At 49.0% G+C, this 21,658-nt stretch overlaps 1 long non-coding RNA gene across 1 annotated transcript in view; it reads right to left on the reverse strand.

The window, feature by feature from the left end:
* The window catches only part of LOC134980829 (uncharacterized), a 35,858-nt gene extending 25,045 nt beyond the window's left edge, over nucleotides 1-10,813 (reverse strand). The window contains exons 1-2 of the long non-coding RNA XR_010190472.1: nucleotides 9,502-10,813; nucleotides 9,238-9,396 (exon numbers count right to left, since the gene is read on the reverse strand). This is a non-coding gene — a long non-coding RNA (uncharacterized LOC134980829). The remainder of the gene's footprint in view (nucleotides 1-9,237; nucleotides 9,397-9,501) is intronic.
* Nucleotides 10,814-21,658: the final 10,845 nt, after the last annotated feature.

Here is a 21,658-nt window from a genome sequence, read left to right on the forward strand (position 1 = left end):
CCAACCTGGAACAGAACCTAACAAACAACCGGCTAGCCCGAACTCAACAAGCAGTCATATGGTGATCTGCAAACCGTTAAGCAAAAAACAAGGAGGAACAGCGCTGGGCGGGCGTCCAGTGGCCCCTGTGGAATCGGAGAAAGGGATTTATCGGTATGTACCAAAATCCTGATTTCTCCTTCATCCACTAGGGGCCACTGGAGTGTAGTTACAATGGGGACGTCCCAGAGCTCCCAAAACGGGTGGGAGAGCGCTGAGAGTCCTGTAAAACCGCTCGGCCAAAGTGAGATGCAGAGGTCGTAAAAGTGTCAAACTTGTAGAATTTGACAAAACGAATGTCGGTCTGAACAAGTAGCCGCGCGACATAAAGTATTTATGGAGACCCCACGGGCAGCTGCCCACGAAGGTCCCACCACGCACGTAAAGTGCGCTGAAATGGAAAACGGAGGCTCCCGAGCAACCGCCAAGAAGACTGTATCCAACAGCCCAGCATATGCTGGGACCCTGGCTATTTAGCACGGGAGCATCGTACAGAATAAAGAAGAAAAAACCCTTCGTCGAATAGCCTAAGACCTCTGTAGAGAAAGTCAGCGAGCCCTGACAACAGTCAAAGAGGACTGAAAAACACTAGTGTCAGATTTATATGAAAAACGGACATGCCCTTTGGGAGAAACGACCGCTGAGGCCGAAGCTCAGCCGGGGGAGTTGCTAATAGAGTACTCCCTGAAAGAGAGCCCGAACTTACGGGCGCCAGGCTAATTTCTTTTGGAAGAAAACCGAAAAAGGCAGGGACCGAAAATTCAGGTCAATGTGGTTTGAAGCGCAGCGGAGCAAAACCTCCCAGAGAAACCAAAGATTACGGCTGAATGGTAACTGAAAGAAGGGGAAAACCCCCTTTTATCCTTATTATGTCCCATACAGCCTTCCAGAAGTGGCAAAAGCGAGAAGAGGTAACAGACTTCTGAAATCGGGGCCCAGTAGGCCTAACCGAACTAGGGAACTACTCCCTTCTGAGGTCTCGTGAACAGTCACACGGTTAAATGAAACCAGTGTAAGATTGAACAAAGAAAAGGACCCTGTTGAAGTAGACAGTCCAGTCGAGGTAGGAGCCAAGGCTCCTCTACCGACAACAGTTGTAGCCGTATCTTCAAGTCATGGGTGGCCCAACCAGAGCCACCGAGAGGACTAGCATGCATATTCTCCTCCTGTGTTACCGAAAGTGAGGTAGAAATAGAAAAGGAGGCAGGATAGAATAACCAGAAACTCCCAGGAGCCCTGAGGGCATCCTCGGCTACTGCCACCAGAGCTCACGTCGGTGAGTAGTGATAGGGTATGTTAACCTATTCAGGTCTGATTATGAACTCTCTTCAGTCATCAGTCAGAATGCTGTTCCTCTTAGCAACCGGTTGGAGATCAGTGAATGGAAAGGTGACACAGGATCATTGTGTAACCTAAGCAGTTCATAGTTGATCTGTCTTAGGGGCCATCATGGCTTTATTTTATAGCAAAAGAACAAAGGATTCATGTGTGCCAATACATTTAGCCAATCAAAATACACCATGTATGTCTTGAAAACTGAAACACGTCATTTGTCAAACAATATTATAAATTGCAATTAAAATATATTTATTGCTTTGCGATTATCAGCTTTCCCGGAACATCCTTTCTGGAGGTCAGGACAGGTCAAAATCCTCCCCGATGTTCAGAACTTTTGGCGATATGCTTGACTGGCCTTGGATACATCTGGCGTTATAACAATGAGTAATTCATGCTTTGAAATACAATGTTGCTTATAACATATCTGTGAAGCTTTTAAGGAAACACGAACCTAAAGAAGTGAGGAGCAGTAAATATCTTAGTTAATGTGAAAAAGCTTGAATCAATATATATTTGCCATTCAAAAGGAAGCTCCTACACCATCAGTAGTAAAGGGTTAAAGAGTCAGTCAGAACGCCCTGAGGTCGATTCGAAATCTCCGCCCACAGCAGACCAGCTGACAAAACTCCGGGGAATGTTCCCTCACCCAGGAGTCTGACCTGGTGGCCTGATCTGGAAAGAAGATTGTTGTCCCCCGGTCAGAGGGGAATGTAGGCGACCACTCATTGCGTCGCAGCTTGACTGAAGAAATAGAGTACCTGGTACCGAGGAAGGAAAAATCCTCAGACGGACCCTGTTGAGAAAACGTTTATGAGGAGCATAAATCGGATCTTCAGAAGCCACGTAATGTACAGAGTGGGATAGTAGCAGTAGATTGTCCCATTAGGGAACCAACGTCAACCCCCTGAAAAAGAGTTATTCTGTGATCTTCCTGAACCCTGTGGGAGCGGAAGAGAGACCGAAAGAAAAGGACTTACAGTGAAAATGAGAATCCTGTAATGCGACTGAGTAAAGCCCGATGAGGAAACCCAACGGAAATCAGTAATCAGGATTTTGGTACTTACCGATAAATCCCTGTCTCCGATTCCACAGGGGCCACTGGAGCGTAGTTACAATGGGGAATAGTAGGCAGTAATTGGGAGCTGGCACTTTAAAAATTTTCACACTGTGGCTAGCTCCTCCCCTACTATCTCCCCTCCAAGCCAGTCTACGTAAAACTGTGCCCGAGGAGAGCTGGAATAAACAAACCGTAAGGTAGAGGAGGTTAATGAAGCCCTGTAAACCAGGATAACACAGACCAAACCTGGAACAGAACCTAACAAACAAACAAACGGCTAGCCCGAACTCAACAAGCAGTCATGTGGTGATCTGCAAACCGTTAAGCAAAAAACCAGGAGGAACAGCGCTGGGCGGGCGTCCAGTGGCCCCTGTGGAATCGGAGAAAGGGATTTATCGGTAAGTACCAAAATCCTGATTTCTCCTTCATCCACTGGGGGCCACTGGAGCGTAGTTACAATGGGGACGTCCCAGAGCTCCCAAAACGGGTGGGAGAGCGCTGAGAGTCCTGTAAAACCGCTCGGCCAAACTGTGATGCAGAGGCCACAAAAGTGTCAAACTTGTAGAATTTGACAAAACGGAAGGCGGTCCGACCAAGTAGCCGCCCAACATAAAGTATTCATGGAGACCCCACGGGCAGCTGCCCACGAAGGTCCCACAACGCGCGTAAAGTGCGCTGAAATGGAAAACGGAGGCTCCTGAGCAACCGCCAAGAAGAATGTCTGATGGTCAGATGTATCCAACAGCCCAGCATATGCTGGGGACCCCGGCTATTTAGTACAGGAGCATCGTACAGAACAAAGAAGAAAAACCCTTCGTCGAATAGCCTAGGACCGCTGTAGAGAGAGTCGGTGAGCCCTGACAACAGTCAAAGAGGACCGAAAAACACTAGTGTCAGGTTTATATGAAAAACAGACATCCCCTTTGGAAGAAACGATCGCTGAGGCCGAAGCTCAGCCAGGGGAGTTGCCAATAGAGAACTCCCTGAAAGAGAGCCCGAACTTATGGCCGCCAGGCTAATCTCTTATGGAAGAAAACCGAAAAAGGCAGAGTCCTAATATTCAGGTCAATGTGGTTTGAAGCGCAGCGGAGCAAAACCTCCCAGAGAAGCCAAAGATGACGGGTGAATGGTAACTGAAAGAAGGGGAAAACCCCTCTTATCCTTAGTATGTCCCATACAGTTTTCCAAAAGTGGCAAAAGCGAGAAGAGGTAACCGACTTCTGAAATCGGGGCCCAGTAGGCCTAACCGAACTAGGGAACTCGTCCCTTCTGAGGTCTCGTGAAGTGTCACACGGTTAAATGAAACCAGTGTAAGATTGAATAAAGAAAAAAGGGGCCCTGTTGAAGTAGACAGTCCAGTCGAGGTAGGAGCCAAGGATCCTCTACTGACAACAGGTGTAGCTGTATCTTCAAGTCATGCGTGGCCCAACCAGAGCCACCGAGAGGACTAGCACGCATATTTCCCTCCTGTGATACCGAAAGAGAGGTAGAAATAGAAAAGGAGGCAGGATAGAATAACCAGAAAACTCCCAGGAGCCCTGAGGGCATCCTCGGCTACTGCCGCCAGAGCTCACGTCCGAGAGTAGTAAAGGGTTAGTCAGAACGCCCTGAGGTCGATCCGAAATCTCCGCCCACAGCGGACCAGTTGACAAAACTCCGGGGAATGTCCCCTCACCCGTGAGTCTGACCTGGCGGTGTGTGGAAAGAAGATTGTTGTCCCCCGCTTAGAGGGGAATGTAGGCGACCACTCATTGCGTCGCAGCTTGACTGAAGAAACAGAGTACCTGGTGCCGAGGAAGGAAAAATCCTTCGACGGACCGTGCTGAGAAACGTCTACGAGGAGCATAATTTTTTTGGATCAGTGTTGAACCAGAAGCTCCTGGATCCTCCGGATATTCAGAAGCCACCTAATGTACAAAGTGGGATAGTAGCAGTAGATTGTCCCATTAGGGAACCAACGTACTTTCTGCCCTTGGGAAAGATTTATTCTGTGATCTTCCTGAACCCTGTGTGAGCGGAAGAGAGACCGAATGGAAGTGGACTGACGTTGAAAATGAGTATCCTGTAATGCGAATCTGAGAGAAGCCAGATGAGGAAACCCAACGGAAATCAGTAAACAGGCCTCCCTGCAGACAAGGGACACGTAGAACTCCCTATCTTGTCCAAAACTAGCAATCACAGACTGAAAGGATTCTAAGGCCAGAATAGGCCTGGCCGAGCCAACAGGCTTCGGAACGTGAAAAGAAAACAAAGGCCTGGGAACTGTCCTGATTCAAATGATATCTGAAAAATAGGGATCAACATCCTTTGCGGTTAGAAGCATATGGAGCGCCGACTGCAGTATGACTCTCTTGACTCTTGAGACGGTTGTACTCCAAAATTTTGTCTGTGACCACCCAGGCCTTCTCAGTACTCTCCGTAGGACCCCGACATGCGCCTACCCTGGGACCCTCCAGGTGGTAGGAAGGTTTGACCTGTAGTAGGTGTATAGGATGACTTAAAATCAGACTGGATCGAGGATGCTGAACATCTGCTTCAGCTTTTTGCCCTGAGATCCCCTGGCGACGGAGATATCGCCCGTGTGGAGTCGAAAGCTTGAAAGGGCACGGAAAAATCTAAAGGAAAGACCGGTAAAGGTCTGTCTTGGAGCTGGGGCAGTAGTAGGAGAAAGCAAAGTGGACTTACCTCCAAAGGTTTAAGAAATCCTGCAAAAAATTCCTTCCCTTGAACCATCTGCCCCTTAGGATTTCATGTTCACCTGTCACTGTCGCAGCCCAAGCGAAAATGCAGGTTCCGAGTCCGCAGACGTGAAGACCTCCAAAGAACATTAAGCAGAATCGTGATTCTGACCGTACCAAAGTATCAATTGATCCTGTTGCGAAACATCCTGTAACCTAGAGGACAATTGTTCCATAACTTACCTGCTCCGGACAAGGTAGAAACCCCGCTGCCGTATATGTGCGTTCGATGGATCCCTGAGCAAGGTTGCCTCGGGAAAAAAACGGCAGCTTGTTGGACTGGCGATACATCGAGGGGTATACCCTGGAGAGGTACTGATACCTTTTTCTGCCATCTGCGGGGAAAGGATAGGAAAACAAACATTGTTTGATACCTGAAATTATGTATTCGGGTGTCTACCAGAGCCTGCCCCGCTCATCCGATACTGGACCAGTCGCTGCCTGATGTACTTGACGTGTCCGCCTCCTTTACCTGCAGTATCAGACGAACTGCTGTATAATGCACCTGGATATTCTGAGACACTGGTTCAGACTCCACAGAAAACAGACATTATCAGTATTGTAACATGGAAGGTTAGTTAGCAAGGTTCCTTTAGAAACCTGGAGAGGTGAAATGACGTACAAGGTCTCTGGTTAAGAGTGACATTACCTGCATAATCTGAGCTGTTCAAACAGGAGTGTCCTGCAGGTGCGTGGAGGGTTAAGCAGATGACTCCACCGCATATTTTACACCTAAGAGGGAATTCTTTGACTATTCCAGGTGACACAAACGAAAGGAGAAAAAGGTGGGTTAAATAAACACAGCCCTATGTAAGGACTGTGCTATAATGTGTGACCGACACGATTCAAATAAACTTTCTGGAGCAGGGGAGACCTGAACCATTAGCGCTGCGCTGTTCTTAGCCCTAGGCTATAGGAGCTCCCCTTAAAGTTTTTTTTTTTTTTTTGGATTCAAACCTCTGTTCAGATACTCGCTACAAGCGTACTGAGCCACCGCGCTATTTGTCTGATGTCTCACACTCCTTCCCAAATTCCAAATAGCATTAGTAACTAGTGACACCAAGGAAAAATAAAGGGAAGGCAACACCCCGCCCTGCGTTGAGGGCTGAAGAGATGGCTGTCCCGCACAATCCCCACCTAACATGATATGAACGAATTAAAGATGCGTAACTGCGGTATAACCTGCAGTGACAGAATAGGAGCTTTAAAGCAGGTTTTTGTTGGGATCACAACCCTGGTCCCTGTGTTCAGAAGTCCCCGCTACTATCTGATGCCACACACATTCCCCAAATTTCAAGTGACATAAAGGAATAATAAAGGGAAAGAGAACCTGGATGGTCACCGCAAATGGCGGTTAGCCAGTGATAAAAGCTGGGGGGAAATGTTATGTGGCAAGGCGGAGCTATGTAAACTCTTATAACTGAACATCCAATATACATGGGACTTTACTTCTATTTGTCTCTGAGTATGCAAGATTAGCCCACTAGGCTATAGGAGACACTGCAACTATGAACCCAGGTCTGTACCTGGATGTGGCAGAGGTTTCCCCTGCAGGGAGGAAATGGCCGCCATAGTGAAACTCCTCTCTATGAGATAAAATCTATATAGTGGATAACTGGATTAGTGCTGCTGACTATATTACATTCACACCAGCACCATTGCATGAACCTCACATAAATGGCCATTACACTATAACAGTGGCCGGAGAGCGGAGAGCGCTGAGCCCGCTGTACAGAGCGGGAGTTAGCTCCGCCCCCCGGTTATGGCGCCCCCCCCCAGCGCCCTGCACCCTCAGTGACCGGAGTGTGAAGTGTGTGAGAGGAGCAATGGCGCACAGCTGCAGTGCTGTGCGCTACCTTGGTGAAGACAGAGTCTTCATGCCGCCGATTTTCCGGACCATCTTCTTGCTTCTGGCTCTGTAAGGGGGACGGCGGCGCGGCTCCGGGACCGAACATCAAGGCTGGGCCTGCGATCGATCCCTCTGGAGCTAATGGTGTCCAGTAGCCTAAGAAGCCCAATCCGGCTGCAAGCAGGCGAGTTCGCTTCTTCTCCCCTTAGTCCCTCGCTGCAGTGAGCCTGTTGCCAGCAGGTCTCACTGAAAATAACAAATTCTAAGACTATAACTTTCTAAGAGCTCAGGAGAGCCCCTAGTGTGCATCCAACCTCGGCCGGGCACGAAATCTAACTGAGGCTTGGAGGAGGGTCATAGTGGGAGGAGCCAGTGCACACCAGGTAGTCTAAGATCTTTCTAGAGTGCCCAGCCTCCTTCGGAGCCCGCTATTCCCCCATGGTCCTTACGGAGTTCCCAGCATCCACTAGGACGTTAGAGAAACTATATTTACCTAAGCGGGAAGCGCCCTGTACCCTCCTCTGGACCTGCGAGTCACCGCGGGGAGCGGGGAGCGTTGAGCCCGCTATACAGAGCTAGTAGAGCCCTGTATCTGCGAGCCGCCGCCGGGGAGTGTTGCGCTGTACAGAGCGCGAGTCGCCGCCGGGGAGCAGGGAACGCTGAGCCCGCTCTACAGAGCGGGACTTAGCTCCGCCCCCTCCGTACAAGGCGCCAAATTTAAAACTTGCTTTGCGCTCCAGCGGGATCCCTGTGCCGGCTCTGTGAGTCGCGCTGAGCGGGGATCCGTGCAGGGGGAGCGGGGAGATGAGCCACAGCCGCCGGAGAGCTGGGGGAGCGGAGGGGGGGCCGCACTAATTTACAGACAATGCCTTATGATCCTCAGTAAGCGATGGATATCAGAATGACACACACCCCGTAGTTGTGCAGGGGATCTGTATAATCACATACTCAGCCTCCCCCATTCATCATGTCTGTTTCTCCATAAGTAGGAACAGGTAGGATACATGAAGCACTCAGTACATTACAGCCCCAGAGAGCCCTTCTGGAGTGGTTGTACAACAATAAACAGTGCATTGCTCTAAAAACATAAATAGCCACCACAAATAAAGTACAGCTCACTCACCACTGCTGCTGCTGTTCTTGGTAGATCGGCCCCGACACTCGCCGCACGCAGCGGTGTCCGGCCATTTTTGATACTCACCGCTGCCTTGCTGCCGGAATCTTCTGCTGGATGGAGTGGCCGCGACACGCGCCGCACGCAGCGGTGTCCGCCAACTCAGGAGAGCTCAGTGTCTCCCTCAGCCGGGGCCCATCCCGAGCCGCACGCAGCTGCGATGGGACCCTGCCGGCAGCTCCCGCGGTGCAGACTGGCAGTGGCAGAGCTGCCAATCTGTGAGTGTAAGTAAGAAAAAATAAAATAATAAAGAAAAAATAAAAATTCTTTAGCTAAACCCAAGTGAACCAGCTCCCTCGGGCACTAAACTAAGACTGGGTTGGAGGGGAGATAGTAGGGGAGGAGCTAGCCACAGTGTGAAAATTTTTAAAGTGCCAGCTCCCAATTACTGCCTACTATTCCCCATTGTAACTACGCTCCAGTGGCCCCTAGTGGATGAAGGAGAAAACAGGCATCCCTGAAGACAAGGGACGCGTAAAACTCCCTTTCTTGTTCAACTAGCAATCACAGACTGAAAGGATTCTAAGGCCAGAATAGGCCTGGCCGAGCCAACTGGCTTCGGAACGTGAAAAGAAAACAAAGGACTGAGAACTGTCCCGATTCAAATGATATGTAAAAAACAGGGATCAACACCCTTTGCGGTTAGAAGCATATGGAGCGCCGCCTGCATTATGACTCTCTTGTCATCGTAAATCGGTCGACCCCTGCCGAGGGACTCCCGAGACGGTTGTACTCCCAAATCTAGTCTGTAACCGCCCAAGCCTTCTTCCACCGACCTGCGCCTACCCTGGGACCCTCCAGGTGGTAGGAAAGTCTGACCTTTAGTGTGTGTATAGGATGATGTAAAATCAGACTGGACCGAGGATGCTGAACCTCTGCTTCAGCTTTTTTTTTTTTTTTTCTTCTGAGATCCCCTGGCGACAGAGATATCGCCCGTGTGGAATCGGAAGCCTGAAAGGGCACGGTAAAAATCTAAAGGAAAGACCGGTAAAGGTCTGTCTTGGAGCTGGGGCAGAAGTAGGAGAAAGCAAAGTGGCCTTACCTCCAATGGTTCAAGAAATCCTGCAGAAAGTTCCTTCCCCTGAACCATCTGCCCCGTAGGATTTCATGTTCACCTGTCACTGTCGCAGCCCCAGAGGTCGTCGGGTTAAGACAGCCCAAAGCGAAAATGCAGGTTCCGAGACTGCAGACGTGGAGACCTCTAAAGAACATAAAGCAGAATCGTGATTCTGACCCGTACCAAAGTATCAATTGATCCGGATGCGAAACATCCTGTAACCTAGAGGACAATTGTTCCACAACCTACCTGCTCCGGACAAGGTAGAACCCTGCTGCCGTATATGTCTTCGATGGATCCCTGAGCAAGGTTGCCTCAGGAAAACGGCAGCTTGTTGGACCGGCGATACATCGAGGGGTATACCCTGGAGAGGTTATGATACCCTTTCCTGCCGTCTGCGGGGAAAGGATAGGAAAACAAACATTGTTTGATACCTGAAATTGTGTATTCGGGTGTCTGCCGGCCGTCTACCGGAGCCTGCCCAGCTCATCCGAAACTGGACCAGTCGCTGTCATTTCGTCATCGGCGTCGAACCCTGATGGACTTGACGTGTCCGCCTCCTTTACCTGCAGTCTCAGACGAACTGCTGTATAATGCACCTGGATATTCTGAGACACAGGTTCAGACTCCACAGAAAACAGACATCATCAGTATTGTAACATGGAAGGTTAGCAAGGTTCCTTTAGAAACCTGGAGAGGTGAAATGACGTACAAGGTCTCTGGTTACCAGTGACATTACCTGTATAATCTGAGCTGTTCAAACAGGAGTGTCCTGCAGGTGCGTGGAGGGCTCTGCAGATGGCTCCACCACATACTTCACACCTAAGAGGGAATTCTTTGACTATCCCAGGTGAGACAAACGAAAGGAGAAAAGGTGGGTTAAACAAACACAGCCCTATGTAAGGTCTGCACTATAATGTGTAGTGACCGACACGATTCAAATAAACTTTCTGGAGCAGCGGAGACCTGAACCAGTAACGCTGCGCTGTGGGACAGGAGTCTTAGCCCTAGGCTATAGGAGCTCTCCTTAAAGTTTTGTTTGGATTCAAACCCCTGTTCAGGTACCCGCTACTAGCGTACTGAGCCACAGCGCTATTTGTCTGATGCCTTACACACATTCCCCAATTACAAATAGCATTAGTAACTAGTGACACCAAGGAATAATAAAGGGAAGGCAACACCCCGCCCTGTATGTAGTGTACCGCTAATTAAGGTGCACCCGATGTTTCTCGGAGGTTCCGCTGGCTTTTCAAAATGGTGACCAGCCTGTGAGAAAAGATGGGTGAAAATGTTATGTGGCAAGGTGGGGTATTCTGTTTCTAGAAAACATTGCGGAAGTGTTTGTTTTATTCCCTATATATGGTATTGTATGGATATATCTATATACATACCCACACACTTAAATATATATATACAAACATATCTATATATATCTATATACACACACACACACACACACACACCACAGTGAACCCATGCACCTAATAGGGCAGATAAATACTGTGCACCTAATAGGGTAGATAAAATAAGATTTTACTTACCGATAAATCTATTTCTCATAGTCCGTAGTGGATGCTGGGGACTCCGTCAGGACCATGGGGAATAGCGGCTCCGCAGGAGACAGGGCACAAAAGCAAGCTTTTAGGATCACATGGTGTGTACTGGCTCCTCCCCCTATGACCCTCCTCCAAGCCTCAGTTAGGTACTGTGCCCGGACGAGCGTACACAATAAGGAAGGATCTTGAATCCCGGGTAAGACTCATACCAGCCACACCAATCACACCGTACAACTTGTGATTTGAACCCAGTTAACAGTATGATAACAATGAAGTAGCCTCTAAAAAAGATGGCTCACAACAATAATAACCCGATTTTTTTTTTTTTGTAACAAAAACTATGTACAAGTAATGCAGACACTCCGCACTTGGGATGGGCGCCCAGCATCCACTACGGACTATGAGAAATAGATTTATCGGTAAGTAAAATCTTATTTTCTCTAACGTCCTAGTGGATGCTGGGGACTCCGTCAGGACCATGGGGATTATACCAAAGCTCCCAAACGGGCGGGAGAGTGCGGATGACTCTGCAGCACCGAATGAGAGAACTCCAGGTCCTCCTCAGCCAGGGTATCAAATTTGTAGAATTTAGCAAACGTGTTTGCCCCTGACCAAGTAGCTGCTCGGCCAAGTTGTAAAGCCGAGACCCCTCGGGCAGCCGCCCAAGATGAGCCCACCTTCCTTGTGGAATGGGCATTTACAGATTTTGGCTGTGGCAGGCCTGCCACAGAATGTGCAAGCTGAATTGTACTACAAATCCAACGAGCAATAGTCTGCTTAGAAGCAGGAGCACCCAGCTTTTTGGGTGCCTACAATATAAACAGCAAGTCAGACTTTCTGACTCCAGCCGTCCCGGAATTATATATATATATATATTTTCAGGGCCCTGACAACGTCTAGCAACTTGGAGTCCTCCAAGTCCCTAGTAGCCGCAGGCACCACAATAGGTTGTTTCAGGTGAAACGCTGACACCACCTTAGGAAGAAACTGGGGACGAGTCCGCAGTTCTGCCCTGTCCGAATGGAAAATCAAATATGGGCTTTTGTAAGACAAAGCCGCCAATTTTGACAATCGCCTGGCCGAGGCCAGGGCCAACAGCATGGTCACTTTCCATGTGAGATATTTCAAATCCACAGATTTGAGTGGTTCAAACCAATATGATTTGAGGAATCCCAACACTACGTTGAGATCCCACGGTGCCACTGGAGGCACACAAGGGCTGTATATGCAATACTCCCTTGACAAACGTCTGGACTTCAGGAACTGAAGCCAATTCTTTCTGGAAGAAAATCTATAGGGCCGAAACTTGAACCTTAATGGACCCCAATTTGAGGCTCATAGACACTCCTGTTTGCAGGAAGTGCAGAAATCGACCTAGTTGAAATTTTTTCGTGGGGCCCTCCTGGCCTCACCCACGCAACATATTTTTACCACATGTGGTGATAACGTTGTGCGGTCACCTCCTTCCTGGCTTTGACCAGGGTAGGTATGACCTCTTCCGGAATGCCTTTTCCCTTAGGATCCGGCGTTCAAACCGCCATGCCGTCAAACGCAGTCGCGGTAAGTCTTGGAACAGACAAGGTCCCTGCTGGAGCAGGTCCTTTCTTAAAGGCCGATGCCACGGTTCCTCTTGGAACAGACATGGTACTTGCTGAAAGCAAATCCCTTCTTAGCTCCCGAGGCCATTAGTCCTCTGTGAGCATCTCTTGAAGTTCCGGTTACCAAGTCCCTCTTGGCCAATCCGGAGCCACGAGTATAGTTCTTACTCCTCTATGTCTTATAATTCTCAATACCTTGGTTATGAGAAGCAGAGGAGGGAACACATACACCGACTGTTACACCCACGGTGTTACCAGGACGTCCACAGCTATCGCCTGAAGGTCTCGTGACCTGGCGCAATACCTGTCCCATTTTTTTTGTTCGGGCGGGACGCCATCATGTCCACCTTTGGTCTTTCCCAACGGTTCACAATCATGCGGAAAACTTCCCGATGAAGTTCCCACTCTCCCGGGTGGAGGTCGTGCCTGCTGAGGAAGTCTGCTTCCCAGTCGTCCACTCCCGGAATGAACACTGCTGACAGTGCTATCACATGATTTTCCGCCTAGCGAAAAATCCTTGCAGTTTTGCCACTGCCCTCCTGCTTCTTGTGCCGCCCTTTCTGTTTACGTGGGCGACTGCCGTGATGTTATCCCACTGGATCAATACCGGCTGACCTTGAAGCAGAGGTCTTGCTAAGCTTAGAGCATTATAAATTCGCTCTTAGCTCCAGTATATTTATGTGGAGAGAATTCTCCAGACTTGATCACACTCCTTGTGTGACTGCTCCCCAGCCTCTCAGGCTGGCCTCCGTGGTCACGAGCATCCAATCCTGAATGCCGAATCTGCGGCCCTCTAGAAGATGAGCACTCTGTAATCACCACAGGAGAGACACCCTTGTCCTTGGATATAGGGTTATCCGCTGATGCATCTGAAGATGCGATCCGGACCATTTGTCCAGCAGATCCCACTGAAGAGTTCTTGCGTGAAATCTGCCGAATGGAAGCGCTTCGTAATAAGCCACCATTTTTACCAGGACTCTTGTGCAATGATGCACTGACACTTTTCCTGGTTTTAGGAGGATCCCGATTAGCTCGGATAACTCCCTGGCTTTCTCCTCTGGGAGAAACACCTTTTCCTGGACTGTGTCCAGAATCATCCCTAGGACCAGCAGACGTGTCGTCGGAACAACTGCGGTTTTGGAATATTTAGAATCCACCCGTGCTGTCGTAGAACTACTTGAGATAGTGCTACTCCGACCTCCAACTGTTCTCTGGACCTTGTTCTTATCAGGAGGTCGTCCATTTTCTTTGAAGACGAATCCTCCTTTCGGTCATTACCTTGGTAAGGACCCGGGGTGCCTTGGACAATCCAACGGCATCGTCTTGAAACTGATAGTGACAGTTCTGTACCACGAACCTGAGGTACCCTTGGTGAGAAAAGGCAAATTTTGGGACATGGAGGTAAGCATCCCTGATGTCCCGGGACACCATATAGTCCCCTTGTTCTTTGCTATCACTGCTCTGAGTGACTCCATCTGGATTTGAACCCTTGTAAGTGTTCAAATTTTTCAGATTTAGAATAGGTCTCACCTAGCCTTCAGTACCACCATATAGTGTGGAGTAATACCCCTTTCCTTGTTGTCGGAGGGGTAAATTTATTATCACCTGCTGGGAATACAGCTTGTGAATTGTTTTCAATACTGCCTCCCTGTCGGAGGGAGACATTGGTACAGCAGACTACAGGAACCTGCGAGGGGGGAAACCTCTCGACATTCCAATCTGTACCCCTTGGATACTACTTGTAGGATCCAGGGGTCCTGTACGGTCCCAGCGTCATGCTGAGAACTTGGTAGAAGCGGTGGAGGGCTTCTGTTCCTGGGAATGGGCTGCCTGCTGCAGTCTTCTTCCCTTTCCTCTATCCCTGGGCAGATATGACTCTTATAGGGACGAAAGGACTGAGGCTGAAAAGACGGTGTCTTTTTCTGCAGAGATGTGACTTAGGGTAAAAAACGGTGGATTTTCCAGCAGTTGCCCTGGCCACCAGGTCCCATGGACCGACCCCAAATAACTCCTCCCCTTTATACGGCAATACATCTTTGTGCCGTTTGGAATCTGCATCACCTGACCACTGTCGTGTCCATAAACATCTTCTTGCAGATATGGACATCGCATTTACTCTTGATGCCAGAGTGCAAATATCCCTCTGCGCATCTCGCATATATAGAAATGCATCCTTTAAATGCTCTATAGTCAATAAAATACTGTCCCTGTCAAAGGTATCAATATTTTTAGTCAGGGAATCAGACCAAGCCACCTCAGCTCTGCACATCCAGGCTGAGGCGATCGCTGGTCGCAGTATAACACCAGCATGTGTGTGTATACTTTTTAGGATATTTTTCAGCCTCCTATCAGCTGGCTCCTTAAGTACGGCCCTATCCGTAGATGGTACCGCCACTTGTTCTGATAAGCGTGTGAGCGCCTTATCCACCCTGAGGGGTGTTTCCCACCGCGCCTTAACTTCTGGCGGGAAAGGGTATACCGCCAATAATTTTCTATCGGGGGAAACCCACGCATCATCACACACTTCATTTAATTTATCTGATTCAGGAAAAAATAAGAATTTACTTACCGATAATTCTATTTCTCGGAGTCCGTAGTGGATGCTGGGGTTCCTGAAAGGACCATGGGGAATAGCGGCTCCGCAGGAGACAGGGCACAAAAGTAAAGCTTTTCCGATCAGGTGGTGTGCACTGGCTCCTCCCCCTATGACCCTCCTCCAGACTCCAGTTAGGTACTGTGCCCGGACGAGCGTACACAATAAGGGAGGAATTTTGAATCCCGGGTAAGACTCATACCAGCCACACCAATCACACCGTACAACTTGTGATCTAAACCCAGTTAACAGTATGATAACAAAAGGAGCCTCTGAAAGACGGCTTCCTACAACAATAACCCGATTTTTGTAACAATAACTATGTACAAGTATTGCAGAATAATCCGCACTTGGGATGGGCGCCCAGCATCCACTACGGACTCCGAGAAATAGAATTATCGGTAAGTAAATTCTTATTTTCTCTATCGTCCTAGTGGATGCTGGGGTTCCTGAAAGGACCATGGGGATTATACCAAAGCTCCCAAACGGGCGGGAGAGTGCGGATGACTCTGCAGCACCGAATGAGAGAACTCCAGGTCCTCTTTTTGCCAGGGTATCAAATTTGTAGAATTTTACAAACGTGTTCTCCCCCGACCACGTAGCTGCTCGGCAGAGTTGTAATGCCGAGACCCCTCGGGCAGCCGCCCAAGATGAGCCCACCTTCCATGTGGAATGGGCATTTACATATTTTTTGCTGTGGCAAGCCTGCCACAGAATGTGCAAGCTGAATTGTACTACAAATCCAACGAGCAATAGTCTGCTTAGAAGCAGGAGCACCCAGCTTGTTGGGTGCATACAGGATAAACAGCAAGTCAGATTTCCTGACTCCAGCCGACCTGGAAACTATATTTTCAGGGCCCTGACAACATCCAGCAACTTGGAGTCCTCCAAGTCCCTAGTAGCCGCAGGTACCACAATAAGCTGGTTCAGGTGAAACGCTGACACCACCTTAGGGGGAAACTGGGGACGAGTCCACAGCTTTGCTCTGTCCGAATGGACAATCAGATATGGCTTTGTGAGATAAAGCCGCCAATTCTGACACTCGCCTGGCCGAGGCCAGGACCAACAGCATGGTCGCTTTCCATGTGAGATATATCAAATCCACAGATTTGAGTTGTTTAAACCAATGTGATTTTAGGAATCCCAAACTACGTTGAGATCGCCCAGTGCCACTGGAGACATCAAAAGGGGGTTGTATATGCAGTACTCCCTTAACAACTTCTGGACTTCAGGAACTGAAGCCAATTTCTTTCTGGAAGAAAATCGACCGGTCGAAATTTGAACCTTAATGGACCCCAATTTGAGACCCATATACACTCCTGTTTGCAGGAAATGTAGGAATTAACCTAGTTGAAATTCTTCCGTGGAGCCTTCCTGGCCTCACACCATGGAACACATTTTCACCTAAGCAGTGATAATGTTGTGCGGTCACCTCCTTCCTGGCTCTGACCAGGGTAGGGATGACCTCTTCCGGAATGCCTTTTTCCCTTAGGATCCGGCGTTCACCCGTCAACGCGGCTGCGGTAAGTCATGGAACAGACATGATTCTTGCTGAATCAAGATCCTTTCTAGTATCTCTTGAAGTTCCGGGTACCAAGTTCTTCTTGGCCAAACCGGAGCCACGAGTATAGTTCTTACTCCTCTCCTTCCTATCATTCTCCATACACTGGGTATGAAAGGCAGAAGAGGGAACACATACACCGACTGGTACACCCACGGTGTTACCAGAGCGTCCCAGCTATTGCCTGAGGGTCTCTAGACCTGGCGCTTCATGTGGGACGCCATCATAACCACCTTGGTCTTTCCCAACGGTTTACAAACATGTGGAAACTTCCAGATGAAGTTCCCACTTTTCCGGGTGGAATTCATTCATGCTGAGGAAATCTTCCTAGTTGTCCACTCCCGGAATGAACACTGCTGACAGTGTTATCACATGATTTTTCGCCCAGCGAAGAATCCTTGCTGTCATTGCCCTCCTGCTTCTTGTGCCGCCCCGTCTGTTTACGTGGGCGACTGCCATGATGATGTCCTACTGGATCAGCACCGGTTGACTTTGAAGCAGAGGTCTTCCTAGGCTCAGAGCATCGTAAATTGCCCTTAGCTCCAGTATATTCATGTGGAGAGAAATCTCCAGACTTGACCACACTTCCTTGGAAATTTCTTCCCTGTGTGACTGTTCCCCAGCCTCTCAGACTGGCATCCGTGGTCACCAGAACACAGTCCTGAATGCTGAATGTGCTGCCCTCTAGAAGATGAGCACTCTGCAGCCCCCACAGAAGAGACACCCTTGTCCTTGAGACAGGGTTATCCGCTGATGCATCTGAAGATGCGATCCGGACCATTCGTCCCGCAAATCCCCCTGAAAAGTTTTTGCGTGAGATCTGCCGAATGGAATCGCTTCGTAAGAAGCCACCATTTTTCCCAGGACTCCTGTGCATTGATGCACTGATACTTGGCCTGGTTGTAGGAGGTTTCTGACTAGGTCGGATAACTCCCTGGCTTTCCCCTCCAGGAGAAATACCTCTTTCTGGACTATGCCCAGAATCATTCCTAGGAACAGCAGACGTATCATCGGAAAACAGCTGCGATTTTTGGAATATTTAGAATCCACTCGTGCTGTCGTAGAACTACTTTAGATAGTTCTTTTCCGACCTCCAACTGTTCTCTGGAAACTTGCCCCTTTCAGGATATCGTCCAAGTAAGGGATAATTAAGATGCCTTTCTTCTTTTAAGAATCATCTTTTCGGCCATTACCTTGGTAAAGGCCCGGGGTGCCGTGGATAATTCAACGGCAGCGTCTGAAACTGATATTGACAGTTCTGTATCACGAACCAGAGGTACCCTTGTTGAGAAGGGCAAATTTGGACATGGAGGTAATCCTTGATGTCCAGGGACACCATATAGTCCCCTTTTTTCCGGTTCTCTATCACTGCTCTGAGTGACTCCATCTTGATTTGAACCTTTTTATGTAAGTGTTCAAAGATTTCAGATTTAGACTATGTCTCACCAAGCCGTCTGGCTTCAGTACCACAATATAGTGTGGAAGACTAATACCCTTTTCCTTGTTGTAGGAGGGGTACTTTGATTATCACCTGCTGGAAATACAGCTTGTGAATTTTTTCCCAATACTGCCTCCCTGTCGGAGGGAGCCGTTGGTAAAGCAGGCTTCAGGAACCTGCGAGGAAAAAATGTCTCGACTCTCCAATCTGTACCCCTGGGATAATACTTGTACGATCTAGGGGTCAACTTGCGAGTGATCCCACTGCGCGCTGAGACTCTTGAGACTACCCCCCCACCTCACCTGAGTCCGCTTGCACGGCCCCAGCGTCACGCTGAGGACTTGGCAGACGCGGTGGAGGGCTTCTTTTCCTGGGAAGGGGCTGCCTGCTGCAGTCTACTTCCCTTTCCTCTATGTCTGGGCAGATATGACTGGCCTTTTGCCCGCTTGCCCACATGGGAAACGGAAGGATTGAGGCTGAAAAGACAGTGTCTTTTTCTGCTGAGATGTAACTTGGGGTAAAAAGGTTGGATTTCCCAGCTGTAGCCGTGGCCCCCAGGTCCGATGGACCGACCCCAAATAACTCCTTCCCTTTATACGGCAATACTTCCATGTGCCGTATGGGATCTGTATCACCTGACCACTGTCGTGTCCATGACATCTTCTGGGAGATATGGACAACGCACTTATCTTGATGCCAGAGTGGAAATATCCCTCTGTGCATCTCGCATACATATATATAGAATGCATCCTATTAAATGCTCTATATCAATAAAATATTTTTAGTCAGGGAATTCGACCAAGCCAACCCAGCACTGCATCTCCAGGCTGATGGCGATCGCTGGTCGCAGTATAACCACCGTATGTGTGTATATACTTTTTAGGATATTTTTCCAGTTGCCTATCAGCTGGCTCCTTGAGGGCGGCCGTATCTGGAGACGGTAACGCCACTTGATAAGCGTGTGAGCGCCTTATCCACCCTAAGGGGTGTTTCCCAACGCGCCCTAACTTCTGGCGGGAAAGGGTATAACGCCAATATTTGCTATCGGGGTAAACCCACGCATCATCACACACTTCATTTTATTTTATCTGATTCAGGAAAAACTACAGGTAGTTTTTTCACTCCCACATAATACCCTTTTTTGTGGTACTTGTAGTATCAGAAATATGTAACACCTCCTTCATTGCCCTTAACGTGTGGCCCTAATGAGGAATACGTTTGTTTATTCACCGTCGACACTGGATTCAGTGTCCGTGTCTGTGTCTGTGTCGACCGACTGAGGTAAATGGGCGTTTTTTTAAAAACCCCTGACGGTGTTTCTGAGACGCCTGGACCGGTACTAATTGTTTGTCGGCCGTCTCATGTCGTCAACCGACTTGCAGCGTGTTGACATTTTCACGTAATTCCCTAAATAAGCCATCCATTCCGGTGTCGACTCCCTAGAGAGTGACATCACCATTACAGGCAATTTCACCGCCTCCTCCAACATCGTCCTCATACATGTCGACACACACGTACCGACACACAGCACACACACCTGGAATGCTCTGACAGAGGACAGGACCCCACTAGCCCTTTGGAGAGACAGAGGGAGAGTTTGCCAGCACACACCAAAAAACGCTATAATTACATAGGGACAACCTTATATAAGTGTTTCTCCCTAATAGCATCTTTATATATATATTTATATCGCCAATTAGTGCCCCCCTCTCTGTTTACACCCTGTTTCTGTAGTGCAGTGCAGGGGAGAGCCTGGGAGCCTTCTCTCCAGCCTTTCTGTGAGAGAAAAAATGGCGCTGTGTGCTGAGGCGATAGGCCCCGCCCCTTTTCCGGCGGGCTCGTCTCCCGCTCTTTAGTGAAGTTTGGCAGGGGTTAAATATCTCCATATAGCCTCTGGGGGCTATATGTGAGGTATTTTTAGCCAGTATATAGGTTTACATTTGCCTCCCAGGGCGCCCCCCCCCAGCGCCCTGCACCCTCAGTGACAGCGTGTGAAGTGTGCTGAGAGGAAAATGGCGCACAGCTGCAGTGCTGTGCGCTACCTTTAGAAGACTGTCAGAGTCTTCAGCCGCCGATTCTGGACCTCTTCTAACTTCAGCATCTGCAAGGGGGCCGGCGGCGCGGCTCCGGTGACCATCCAGGCTGTACCTGTGATCGTCCCTCTGGAGCTGATGTCCAGTAGCCAAGAAGCCAATCCATCCTGCACGCAGGTGAGTTCACTTCTTCTCCCCTCAGTCCCTCGTTGCAGTGATCCTGTTGCCAGCAGGACTCACTGTAAAATAAAAAACCTAAGCTAAACTTTCTCTAAGCAGCTCTTTAGGAGAGCCACCTAGAATTGCACCCTTCTCGGCCGGGCACAAAAATCTAACTGGAGTCTGGAGGAGGGTCATAGGGGGAGGAGCCAGTGCACACCACCTGATCGGAAAAGCTTTACTTTTGTGCCCTGTCTCCTGCGGAGCCGCTATTCCCCATGGTCCTTTCAGGAACCCCAGCATCCACTAGGACGATAGAGAAACTACAGGTAGTTTTTTCACCTCACACATAATACCCTTTTTTGTGGTACTTGGAGTATCAGAAATATGTAACACCTCCTTCATTGCCCTTACGTGTGGCCCTAAAAGAAAATACGTTTGTTTCTTCACCGTCGACACTGAAATCAGTGTCCGTGTCTGTGTCGACCGACTGAGGTAAATGGGCATTTTACAGCCCCTGACGGTGTTTGAGATGCCTGGACAGATACTAATTTGTTCGCCGGCTCTCTCATGTCGTCAACCGGCTTGCAGCGTGTTGACATTGTCACGTAATTTCCATAAATAAGCCATCCATTCCGGTGTCGACTCCCTAGAGAGTGACATCACCATTACAGGCAATTTGCTCCGCCTCCTCACCAATATTTTCCTCATACATGTCGACACACACGTACCGACATACAGCACACACATAGGGAATGCTCTGATAGAGGACAGGACCCACTAGCCCTTTGGGGAGACAGAGGGAGAGTTTGCCAGCACACACCAAAACGCTATAATTATCCAGGGACAACCTTTATATAAGTGTTCCTCCCTTATAGCATTTTAATATATATACATATCGCCAAATCAGTGCCCCCCCCTCTCTGTTTTAACCCTGTTTCTGTAGTGCAGTGCAGGGGAGAGCATGGGAGCCTTCCCACCAGCCTTTCTGTGAGGGAAAATGGCGCTGTGTGCTGAGGAGAATAGGCCCCGCCCCCTTTTCGGCGGGCTTCTTCTCCGGAGTTTTAGATATCTGGCAGGGGTTAAATACATCCATATAGCCTCAAGGGCTATATGTGATGTATTTTTCGCCATACAGGTATTATAATAAGATTTTACTTACCGATAAATCTATTTCTCGGAGTCCGTAGTGGATGCTGGGGTTCCTGAAAGGACCATGGGGAATAGCGGCTCCGCAGGAGACAGGGCACAAAAAGTAAAGCTTTTCCAGATCAGGTGGTGTGCACTGGCTCCTCCCCCTATGACCCTCCTCCAGACTCCAGTTAGGTACTGTGCCCGGACGAGCGTACACAATAAGGGAGGATTTTGAATCCCGGGTAAGACTCATACCAGCCACACCAATCACACCGTACAACCTGTGATCTAAACCCAGTTAACAGTATGATAACAGCGGAGCCTCTGAAAGATG

The sequence above is a fragment of the Pseudophryne corroboree genome, chromosome 12 (genome assembly GCF_028390025.1).
Source record: "Pseudophryne corroboree isolate aPseCor3 chromosome 12, aPseCor3.hap2, whole genome shotgun sequence".
Classification (NCBI taxonomy): domain Eukaryota; kingdom Metazoa; phylum Chordata; class Amphibia; order Anura; family Myobatrachidae; genus Pseudophryne; species Pseudophryne corroboree.